The sequence below is a fragment of the Cricetulus griseus genome, chromosome 2 (genome assembly GCF_003668045.3).
Source record: "Cricetulus griseus strain 17A/GY chromosome 2, alternate assembly CriGri-PICRH-1.0, whole genome shotgun sequence".
NCBI classification, from domain to species: Eukaryota; Metazoa; Chordata; class Mammalia; order Rodentia; family Cricetidae; genus Cricetulus; species Cricetulus griseus.
This window is the reverse complement of record NC_048595.1, coordinates 204232156-204244026: the sequence shown is the minus strand read 5'-3', so window position 1 is coordinate 204244026 and position 11871 is coordinate 204232156.

The following is an 11871-nucleotide window of genomic DNA, read 5'->3' as shown; positions in this document are numbered from 1 at the left end:
TAAATAATACCATCGTAACATTTTAAATTAGCCTTGCTAAAGAATCACTAAACACCATTTGCTAGTGCTCACACTTCACAGCTCATTGAATCCATCGAACAATTCCCTAAATAGTTTTTTTAAATTTATTTTTAAAGTTTGCAGGGTTTTGTTTTGTTTTTAAGTGTATGTCTGTACATTAAGTGTGTGGTGCAAATATTTATTGCCCACAGAGGCCAGGTGGCTAGAAGAGGGTGTCAGATCCCCTAGGACTGGAGTTACAGACCTTTCTGAGCTGCCATGTGGGTGCTGGGAATCCAAACCCTGTATTCTGGAAGAGCAGCAAGTACTCTTAACCCGGAACCACCTCTCCAGCCCCAAGATAGGTGCACAGTAATGATGAGAAGCTACTGGCATAGATCATGAAGCACTTAGTTACTGAGTAGCTCAAGTGGAATTTGATCATCTGATTTCTAAAACTGAGGCTCTTTATCTCCACAAAACTTATTCTGTGCTTCCTTGTTCTTTGTCAGACAAATGTGTACCATAGCTGGACAAGACATGAAAGACCAAACCCTGGAGATTTACATGATTTGACAGTAAAGAAGAACAACTTTGGAAAAATAGGAAGTGTCTGTCATTCTTAGAATTTAAGGCAGGAGACACCACTCAGCAGCTCTAAGTATTCTCCCAGAGATGCATGGAAAACATGTTAAAGCAAACGACTTTTACTTTGAAGGAGAACTGCATGAAGTCATGATATCACATGTACACACGTGATTTCTTGTCTCTGTTGAGGAGACTTTGGTTTCTTTTTGTTTGTTCTTCATCTTTTGCCCTGTGGTTTCTTAGTTAGAAGGAAGTTAAGGTAGTTGAAAACCGTTGTCTCTATCAAAGTGGAAGGTCACTAAAGCAAGACCTCAGGTTCAGAAAAAAGAAAATATTTCCTGGACCTGTTATTGAAGGATTTTCTATGCTCCATGGGCAATGTTAATTGCTTTTCATATGTTAACCCATTTAGTCCAAATATAAATCTGATAACAGACATGTACTATTACCTCTGTCCTTACACATATGGAGGGAGTGCAGCATACAGGGAAACAGAAATGCCTTCCAAATAGTTTGGAAAAAATGAGAAAATAAGTCTTCCATCTAGTGTTAAAATATAAAAGAGACATGTATAAGAGATTTGATTAGCTCTGTGGAAAGTTATCCAAAAGGTACAAAACCATTTCCCTGACAAGCCCACTCATCTGATTTAGATATGAACATATCTAAAGAAAAGCAGAAGTTATTTCTTAAACAATATACTAACATTTTCACAACTGTAAGCAATAAATCTAGAAATGGAATAAAATGGCACATAAATATCCGCAGCTCCCTGAAATTAAAAAAATGTTCCCTAAACTCTATGATCCTACACAGGACCATATGATACCTATGAACTACAACCAAAATCAATATCTCAAGATATACCTAAAGGTACAATAGTGGCACCCACATTATGACAATAACCAACATTAATGTAATTAGACTCAGACCTGCTTAACAGAAGGGAAATCATGCCTGCTGCTGTAAGCCTAATCAACCATGTATACCTATTGAGGCTATGGATCTTAGAAGACCTGCTTCCTTTGGTTTCTTGAACCAGTATAATTCTTAACTGCATTGTAGATACCTAACCTTTATAACCACAGATAACACACAACTCTAGCAGCAAGGCTCAGGGAACATCCTGGAAGAGGGTGTAGAAAGATTGTAAGAGCCATAGAACCAGAAGTCTACTGTGAGATTGTGCCTTCTATGACAGGGAAGCTACACCCCCAAAGTCTCAACAACATGGCAGCCTAAACAAGACCTGAGCAATTCCAACAACAGTTGACATCCCAATGTAGATGGGAGAAGTCTCACTGGGACTTACTCCTTGACAGTTAACAACTGCTGAGAGAGGGAGAATGAGTCTTCCACAGGGACAAGCCCTTTAATTGGTTATCCAGGACCAAGTGCTTAGCCCTAGAAGCATATATACAGGCTACCCTGAGTGGTTTTAGTTCATGTGTTGATTAATTTGTATGTATATGTAAGAACAATGTTTAAAGAAGAGGTGGCCATGAATTTGGGAGGGAGGTATGCATTTTACACTGAGGAGTAATGATAATAATAAATTTAAAAGTAAAGAAACAAAAGAAAAATTAGTTAAATGGGATATGACATTAAGCTGAAAAGGCAATGAGGAATCAATATTATGGAGAGAAAGCTTAAACAACCATACAGGAGAATATATAATACATAATTATTACTTACATAATTACATAATACATAGAATACATAAGCAAGCATAATACCAAATGAAAACCCCGCCTTTTTTCTGGCTCTGTACCCAGTGTAAACTGTATTTTGTCCCTAGGTCACTGAGGGCTGGAGCTGTATTTTCGCTGAATCTAAGCAGATTCTCCTACTATTAAATATAATATGTAAACTCATTTCTTCCTTTCAACTGTTTTACAGAGCTTCAATGATTAACACACTTTCAAACCTTTCTGGTTAAGATATACACTTATGTATACTGATATATTGACCTCTTTGGAGATAAAAAGCCTCCTGCTAAATGTTTCTCAATGTCTGAACCAGTTTTTTAATATGCCTAGTTCAAGAGATCGTATCTGATGCAAGTCACTATGCCATAGGCAAAGTTTTACTAAGATTTTTAAATGTCCAGTTTGGGAATCTAAGTGATACAAAATAATTTATTTAAAATACTTATTTTTCAACAGCGATTCCTTTGAGACTAAACTTATGAATCCATTTTTAGTAAGCCAAGTAGGTCACAGACTGAGGACCCAGGAATAAGAGACACCATTGAGGTCAAAGAACATATCTGGAGTAGCTAATGAATATAAGCTGGATTCTTTGACTGTTTCTCCTTGGGGACCAAAGGAAAGCAACCAAAGACTATCAATAGTGCCAGCTAGACTGCAGATGTGAGTTTCTGCCCACAAAGCAGCAAAGAGAGGCACCTAATAGTTAAATTCAGAGAACCTTGAAGGAATTTCTATGAGGGCCTAAGAATTGCTGCTAAGCCTAACATTTAAGACAAGGGTGAAATTTACTTAGGTAGTATTTTTTTTTATCTCCACTATACCACAAGTTTCTCCGAAAGAGCTAGGAGTCTGAATTTTGCATATTTGCCTGTCTGTGGGTTGACACCTGTTACCTCTCTCTGTCTCTCTGTGTCTGTCTGTCTGTCTGTCTGTCTGTCTCTCTCTCTCTCTCTCTCTCACTCTCTCTCTCCTTTTCACTTTCTCTCCTTCTGTTTTTCTTTTTTAATCTTTACTGAGCTAACATAAAGGAAAGTGTCCTTCATTAGCCTGGGCCTAGGTCCCCTTGTCTGCTAGTGTCCCATTAAGATGACTTGTTATCTTGCTTGCTGTAGGAAACTCACTGGAAGTAGAAAGTTCATAAAGTCACCCCCAGGACTGACGTAAAAATTTTCTCATCATGTATGTTATGTTTTTGAAGAAAAAGAGGAGGGCGCAAGATGAGACATATTAAGAGACATTAACTAGTTTATTATAGGCCCGGCAGAGTAGGGAAGACTAAGAGAGAAGAGGAACAGGGGTAATGGCTGACCGCCATGGCCGGTCGCCATAGAGAGGCAGAGAGAGCGCTTAGGTGGGAGAAGAGCAGAGTGAAGAAGCAGCAACAGAGAGAGAGCGAAGCAGGAAAGTTGGAACTTGTAAAGGGAAGACTGCCCATGTGCATTGAGGTTCCACATGTCCAGAGTCCTCACACAGGCCATAATGCATGGAGGGTGACGTGGTGATGACGTAGCACGTTTTCCTGTGAGTACCCTGACTGTTGTCAGGGGGTGGGATCTGTCTCTTAAAGAGGTAGAGCCGATAGCATCAAAGCCTGAACCTTTCAATGTATGTTTCGTTAAAAATGTTGTAAACATGCAGGCAAACAGAACTAAATTCCTGATACTAAGTGGCTTTGACATTTTTTAAACAGAAATTCAAAGTAACCGAGGAAGCATAAAAAATAAATTTGCAAGACTCAAAGACACAGAACCCAAACCTCAGAGATCCATCTAAACCTTGTAAGTATCAAGAATGGTAGAACCCCCACGAACTTCAGGAATCTTCCCCTTAACGTCTTACAATGGCTCTTCACTTTCCATAAACTTCCTTTTCTCCATAGGAAATCTCTTTACTACTAAGCTCCTTAGTAAATAATGGCTCCTCTTGCTTCTCTAGTGTATTTAGATTTTCCTTCCCCTCTGGCTTCCAAGGCTGTTTTCTATTTCAAAAATAGTCCAGACAAAATGTCTCGGAGAATTGCCTCTCAACACCTATTTACCTGATGCTTATGAAAGACTTCTAAAATTTTCCTTTTCTTTTTTAATTTTGCTTTAATTTTAAAAAGTTTTTTTTTAAAAAAAACAAGATCTAATAAGCACATACCAAGTAAACGTGGGTGCAAGTGTGTGTGCAGTACTGAGTGAGTGGGAATTCTGGAGTTCTGGGAATTCCAAGAAATCTGGTGTATAATTCTATCTGAAGTTAAGAGAAGGAACCTACAGTATTAGATTAATTTCAACCTGAAGGGTCATCTGTAAATACGTGGGTGTTAGTTAGAAGACAAAAGAAGGATTAAAATAAAGAAACTTGGAAAAAAGGATGAGTGCTTGTTGATGGCCTAATTAAAAAGACATGCCAGGCTAAGGTCAATATGAGCATGGCGACAGCTTTATCTCCATTTTAAGTTATTGGGAATCGAAAATGAAATGCAGTACTGAGTAAAAGAAAAGTGGATTAGGGGTGTTTCTTTTGCTTTGATCCTGGAAATTAGGACATCTGGCTTGAGGATGAGTAGTACACGAACTGGTAGCCTACTTCTGGCTCTGCTGCAACTCAGTTAGTAGTAACAAAAACAACAGAGTGATCTCTACATGCATGCCTTTCACCTTACATAAACCAGTAGGGCAATAATTTATGTCCTTCTGTGGAAAAACAACAACAGTTGGATATTAATAGCTTCCAGGGAGAATGAGTTGAAATATTAAGGCAGATATCAGAAAAATCTTGATACAGACAATAAAGTGGTGACTAGGTTTGACTTTGGGTATTGTTTCAAAATCAACTTTATACTTAGGAGAGGCACAAAGGCAGGTAATATGCTATGTATCTTCTGTTCTCCCATAGGTGTTATGAGTGCTCACTTTTTCTTATTCTAATTAACCCACACAATTCCTCTTGGCCTTGTTCTTAGCAGTGTTGTTACATTTTCAACAGCCAGCCACCCCAGACGGGGAGGGTGCTGCTGGTGTGGGAAAGAAGCAGGGGTACTGAAGAGAACAGTAGTTGTTTGGGACGGCCCAGGCTCCAGCTCCTGTGATCCTCCCCTCTTATCCTATTTTAACTTCTTTTCCAACTGTAGTCCTTGACTAGGGTGGCCTAACTGTTCTTTTAGCTCTAAGCAGGACATGGTCTAGCTCACCAGTCTACCACAGTTACTCTGGCAAAGGGATAAGTTACCAGGGCTAGATGACCCAAATCTATTCAGTGTGCTTCACTCCCTAGGGGATTACAGGGCAGTGTTAAGAAAGTAAAGTGATTGTTATGATAGAGTTGCTGGCCTATGGTGTACAGTAAGCTGGGACACTGTCACTTGTCTGAGTTTCAACAAGGAAGAAAGCCAGGTCAATAGAATGAGACTATGGCCTGCTGCCACTACCTAAGTGTTTAGAGTTATTCAATTCCAAAGCTACTGTAAGGGGCCGTGGGCCCAAAACTATGCGGCTTAAAGCCCACCTTTGTAAGACTTTTAATGACCTGTAAGTTTGCGGCTTAAAGCCAGCTCTGTGAGCCTCCTGTAACCTGTAATTAGATACGGTTTGGCCAAGTGGAACTGCTAACTGCTTCTGTTCCGAGAAAGGGTCTGGAGCTTTTCTGTTCGCTCTTCCAAGAAAGACCACTAGATGTTCCGGCTGACAAGAAGAATGTTCCAGTCCCAGCAAATACCTGATGTTCCTTCTATTATTCCCCCCAATTCTATTGTTGCAGGGCTATTTAAGCCCACTCTAAGCCCCAATAAATCGAGACCTTGACATTGCACAGACGGACTCTTGTCCTTTCTTGTGCCGATTGGTCTCCCTCCTCTCTCACCCCCATTGACCCCTTTTTAGGTGATACCCCCTCGAGACCCACAAATAACCTGGCAGGCATCTAAACTCTTAGTGACTAAGGTAAGGTCAGACAAGCACGTATTCAGCTGTTATGGCTGCCAAAAGGGGCAGGCATCTGACCTTAGTGACTAAGACAAGGTCAGACAAGCACGTATTCAGCTGTTATGGCTGCCGAAATGGGAGCTGGTCCCTTTATTTAGGTATAGTCAAACATAAAAGAGACTGCTTATTGCTTTTGTTATTTATTACAAGTACTTCAAATATCTAAAATCATGTTGGGTTCAGTTTTCACAAAGCCAAGCTGTCATTTTTTATGCATTTAGTTTCCATGAAATCTTCCCAGATCCCTCCTTTGCACAATTAATTTATTTTTCACTAAGCTCTATATATGTGTGCTGCATTAGTCTTTATACACCATGTGTGTGCAGTGCTCATGGAGGCCAAAGGGTATTGGATCTGTAAGGCCTACCCCCAAAAGGGAAGATCCTCACTCAAGTCTCAGGATGACTCTACCCCCCAAGATCTCACGAGAGACCGTCCTTGCTGCAATAGCACGAGGTTTATTGACAGAAGCCAGCGCGCTGGGGCCGAGACTCATATCCCATGCAGGGTAGAGGAGTTTTGACCCCGAATGGCTGGGAATAGGGGTTTTTAAAGGAAAAATCCACAACCCAAAATACCAAAAATACCAGTGAGGGAAGAAACCCCACCCAAAATACCAAGAATACCAGTGAAAGGTCCCGAGGGAAATCACAAGGGGAAACTCCCTATTCCTTAAGATCATTTGTAAGATTCTAATCTAACTTTTGATGGCTAGCCCTTTCCTGGAACAGAGTTGCTGAACCGGCTAGCCACCCTATATCCTAAACCTTATTTTGTCTGCTGAGGGGGTCTTGTTTATCCTGGCCTTTCAAGAGCTCTCTAAAAATAACAATATGCCTGTGTTTGGCCTTTATCGACGTTGGGTTGCTAGGAGTTTCCAAGTCCACACTCCCCAACTCAGGCCGAACCTCATGGCTACCGTGGCTTGGGGCTGAGACATGCTGGGCCATGACACTTTTATAAATAAAAATGTCAGAGATTGGCACTGAAGAAATAGTTGGAAAAAACCTTCATATCCAAAAACATTCTGAGTTCTTCCTACATGATATGCACTGTGCTAGATTTTAATTTATTCTCTCAGGCCAAGACTTTGGACAGTTTATTAAACATAACTAAACATCAGCATACCCTGTGATAAATGAGTAAGAACACATCTTTGCAGGGTGTTTGTAAATATTGGAGGCAGTGGTTGAAGATGAGCTACCACAACTTGTGGTTCAGACTAAGCACAATGAAAATGGTAGAGGTGGGTGTGGTTGCACGCATCTTTAGGGGGAGGCAGAGGCAGGTGGATCTCTGTGAGTTGGAGGCCAGGCCTGCTAGGGCTACATAATGATATCCTGTAGAGGGAGGGAGGGAAGGAGGGGAAGAGGGGGAGGTGAAGAGGGAGGGGAGAGAGGGGAGAATAAAGGAGAAAAGGAGAAAAACTTGGTGAAGAACATGACTAGGGCACAGGGCAAGTTCTCCAAGTGTTCCATGTGTCTCAGCAGGAGAAGCTCTTAAAAGCCTACTAAGTCACCATCAGTGGGGTGGGAGTCAAAACATGTGACTTCAATGAAGCCAGCCACTCCTCACATTCCACAGGATGACACCACATGACTAATTAGAGACAGTCTGACAACCACCAGAACAGAAGAAGAAGTAAGGTTTGTGTGAGAAGTTTGAAGGACAGAGGAAGAGACAACTGCTAAGAATCTGTGGCTCAATACTGAGATGTCTATGACCTATTCTTCTGTTGTATTTTTATTATTTATTATTTTGTGGTGTGTAACTGTTGTTTCATATTGGTTTTTTCAGTTGACTTACATAGTAAATATTCTTTGAGAAAGTGTACATCCATTAGACAGTAAAACATCCTATGCTATGCAGAAATAATTGATGTTAAGAAACCATAGTAAAAACAACAGGAAAAGAAAAGAAGTAAGTAGAAAAATTCAAAATATATCTGTTCACCTATTCAAATGTTTTGATACAAATAAATGACATTACAACTATTATAAGCTATATAAATTAGATTGCAATCATCATGCATTATATACATTATCTCCAGTGTGGCTAGCATCAAAGGAATGTTTGGCATGCTCAAAGTATGTATTGTCATAGTCTCCCTCTTGCTAGTGGGATATGGAAACATAATAGGCTAATAATGGTTGGCATAGGTTTATGAACTCTATACCTTTATTTGCTATACTATTATCTCTCTTACTATAAGCTGATGCCCTGTCAGGTCAAGTCATCAATAGAAAAAACTAGGCAGAGCTTAACTGGAATTTCCAACTGAGTGTAGGAGGCCATATATGCTCAAAGGTGCTCAAGGAATCTACAGTGCATCAGAACCCTAGTGGTGAAACCTGCCAATAATTGCCACTGAAATAAAAGCACAAAGGTCACTTCTTACCTAACTGAGTGGAGAAGGCAGTAACTTGCCATCATTATGAAGGTAGGTTTGAAGTTAAATACATTTCATATTGTGTTTGTTTGGGAATGGTCAGAATAAGACTGATATTAAAGTGAACCCCACACAAGAAAGGGTGAACTCAAAAACCAGAGTGCAAGGAAAGAGGACATTTCATAAGCAAAGAAGGGAAGGGACCAACTGAAAGTTCAATTCTTAAAACAGCAGAAAGGTACCTGTGATTTTTTTTTAATTTACTATATGCACACACCAAGCAAAGAACCTTGGAGATATTGCATTTCAACTACACTTGAAATCATTAGAAAAACAAGAGGAAATAATACCTTAAAAGAGTAAATGGGAAGAAACAAACAGCTGAATTCAGGGAAATACAACCAACCAACCAAAACCAAAACAGAATCAGTGAAAAGAAGACTGACAAACATTTAGCAAAATTAACCAAAGAAACATCTGAATTACTAAAATTAGAAATGAAACAGGACAGATTACAATCATGTTGAAGAAATCCAAGGACTCATAAGGACATCTTTAAAAATACATACTCCACTAAACTGGAAAACTGGAAAGAAATGAATGAATTTCTTGATATATATGACATAGTAAAATTAAATTGAGTTGAGATTAAACAATTGAAACAGACTTATAATTCCCTTTGAAATAGAAGCTGTATGGTTATTCTTGGTTGTCAACTTGACCTCACCTGGAATTTATTAAAACCCAAGTGGCTGCATACACCTGTAAGGTTTTTTTTTCTTAATTAAACATTTGAGGTGGGAAGATTCACCTTTATTGTAGGTCACTTTCTGGTAGCAGCCTATTTAAAAGACATGGAAGAGGGAAGCTGTTGCTCTTTGCCTGCTTGCCTTCACTTTCACTGGCATGTCCATTGTTTCACTGGCATTGGAGCCTACTTCTTCAAGATTCAGACATATATTGATGACAGCTGAAACATTAACCCTCATGGACTAAACAACAACTGGATTCTTGAACTTTCCATTGGTAGACAGACATTGTTGAACTAGCCAGACCACAACCTTTAAAACACTCTAATAAATCTTTCTGAATATACAGATTCATTCTGTAAGGTCTGTTCCTCTAGAGAATGCCTACTAATATGGAAAAGTTAAAAACCTCCACCAACAACAAAAAGCTCAGTACCAGATGGATTCAGCACAGATTTCTCCCAGACCCTCAAAGAAGAATTAACACAAATACTACTTAAATTTTTCTTCAAAATAGAAACTGAAGCAACATTTCCTAATTATTTTTATAACATCACAATTATTCTGTTACCCAAACCACATAATCAACAAATAAAAGTTATAGACTAATATCCATTATGAACATAGATACAAAAATTCTCAATAAAATACTTGCAAACCAAATTCAAGAACACATTTAAAAAGTTATCCACACAGTCAAGTTGGTTTCATCCCAGAGATGTGGGGATGTTTCAACATATGTTAAGTCAATAAATGTAATCTGTCACATAAACAGAATAAAAGATAAAAACTACATGGTATTTTCATTAGACATATGAGACTTTTGACAAAATCCAACATTCCTTCATAATGAAGGCACTAGAGAGAGGAGGGACATATGTTAATGTAATAAAGACTATTTACAGCAAGTCCATAGCCAATATCAACCTAAATGGAGAGAAACTCAAAACATTTCCACTAAAATCAGGAACAAAACAAAGATGTTTACTCTCTCTGTAAGTGGCAGTTTGAAAGAAAATGGTCCCTAAGGGTATGGCAATATTAGGAGGTGTGGCCTTGTTGGAGTAGGTGTGGTCTTGTTAGAGGAAATGTGACACTATAGAGACAAGCTTTCAGGTCTCATATGCTCAAACCATGTGCAGTGAAACAGACCACTTCCTGTTGCCTGTGCAAGATGTAGAACTCTTAGCTACTCCATCACCATGTCTGCTTGCATGCTGCCTTTTCCCACCATGGTAATGATAATAGGCTGAACCTCTGAACTGAAAGCCACCCAATTAAATGCTTTCCTTTATAATAGTTACCATGGTCATGGTGTCTCTTCAAAACAATAGAAACCCTAAGATTCCATACCTATTCAGTATAGTACATGAAGTCTTAATTATAGTAATATAACAGTTGAAGGAGATCCAGGGGATACAGATGGGCAAAGAAGAATTAAAGTATCTTCATTTGTGGTTGATTTCTACATAAAAGTCCATAAAGATTCCAGCAGGAAACTTCTACAGCTATAAACATGTTCAGCAAAGTATCAGGATATAAGGTCAACACACAAGAATCAGTAGCCTCGTTGTATGTAAATGACAAACATACTGAGAAATCAGGGAAGCAGTAACTTTTCAACAGCCTCCAAAAACTATCTTGGCTTAACTCTAAACAAGCAAGTGAAAGACTTGTGTAATAAAAACTTTAAGACACTGAAGGAAACAATTGAAGAAAATACCAAAACATGGAAAGAGTTCCCATAATCATGGATTGATCAGTAGCATTAATATTGTGAAAATGGCCATCCTACCCAAAGCAATCTGTAGATTTATTCAATGCAAGCCTGACCAGATTTCCAACAGAATCCTTTACAGAAATTGAAAAAAATTTTAAACATCTTATGGACACACACACACACACACACACACACACACACACACACACACACTAACTAAAACAATTGTGATTAATAAAAGAACTATTGGAGGTATAAAAGTTGTATTACAGAGCTATAAATTCACAGGCTTTGGAATGAGGCAACAGATAAAACTACAGTACTCCAATGTCCAGACAGCAATCTTTATTTTCAGCATTGTTTTTTTTTTTTTAAAAAAAACAGGTTGAGAGGTTTTGTATTTTAAATTTTGTTTTAAAGATTATAATATAATTGTATCATTTTTCCTTCCATTTCTTCCTTCAAACCCTTCCACATACCCTTCCTTGCCTTTTCAAATTGTCATCTTTTTCATTAATATTGGTACATTCATATATATTTCCAAATATAACTTGCTCAGTCTGCATAATAACTACCCACACAGGACTTAGATGGAGTGTGTTGCCAATATTGCACATGTGTGACAGAAGAGTGATTTAAACAGCTGTAGATCATAAAGATTAGGGTGGCAATTAGTAAGGCAATCTGTAAGCCTATGCATTTAAATCATTGCTTCATCGCTCCTGCTCTGGTTTGGATGTGTTCA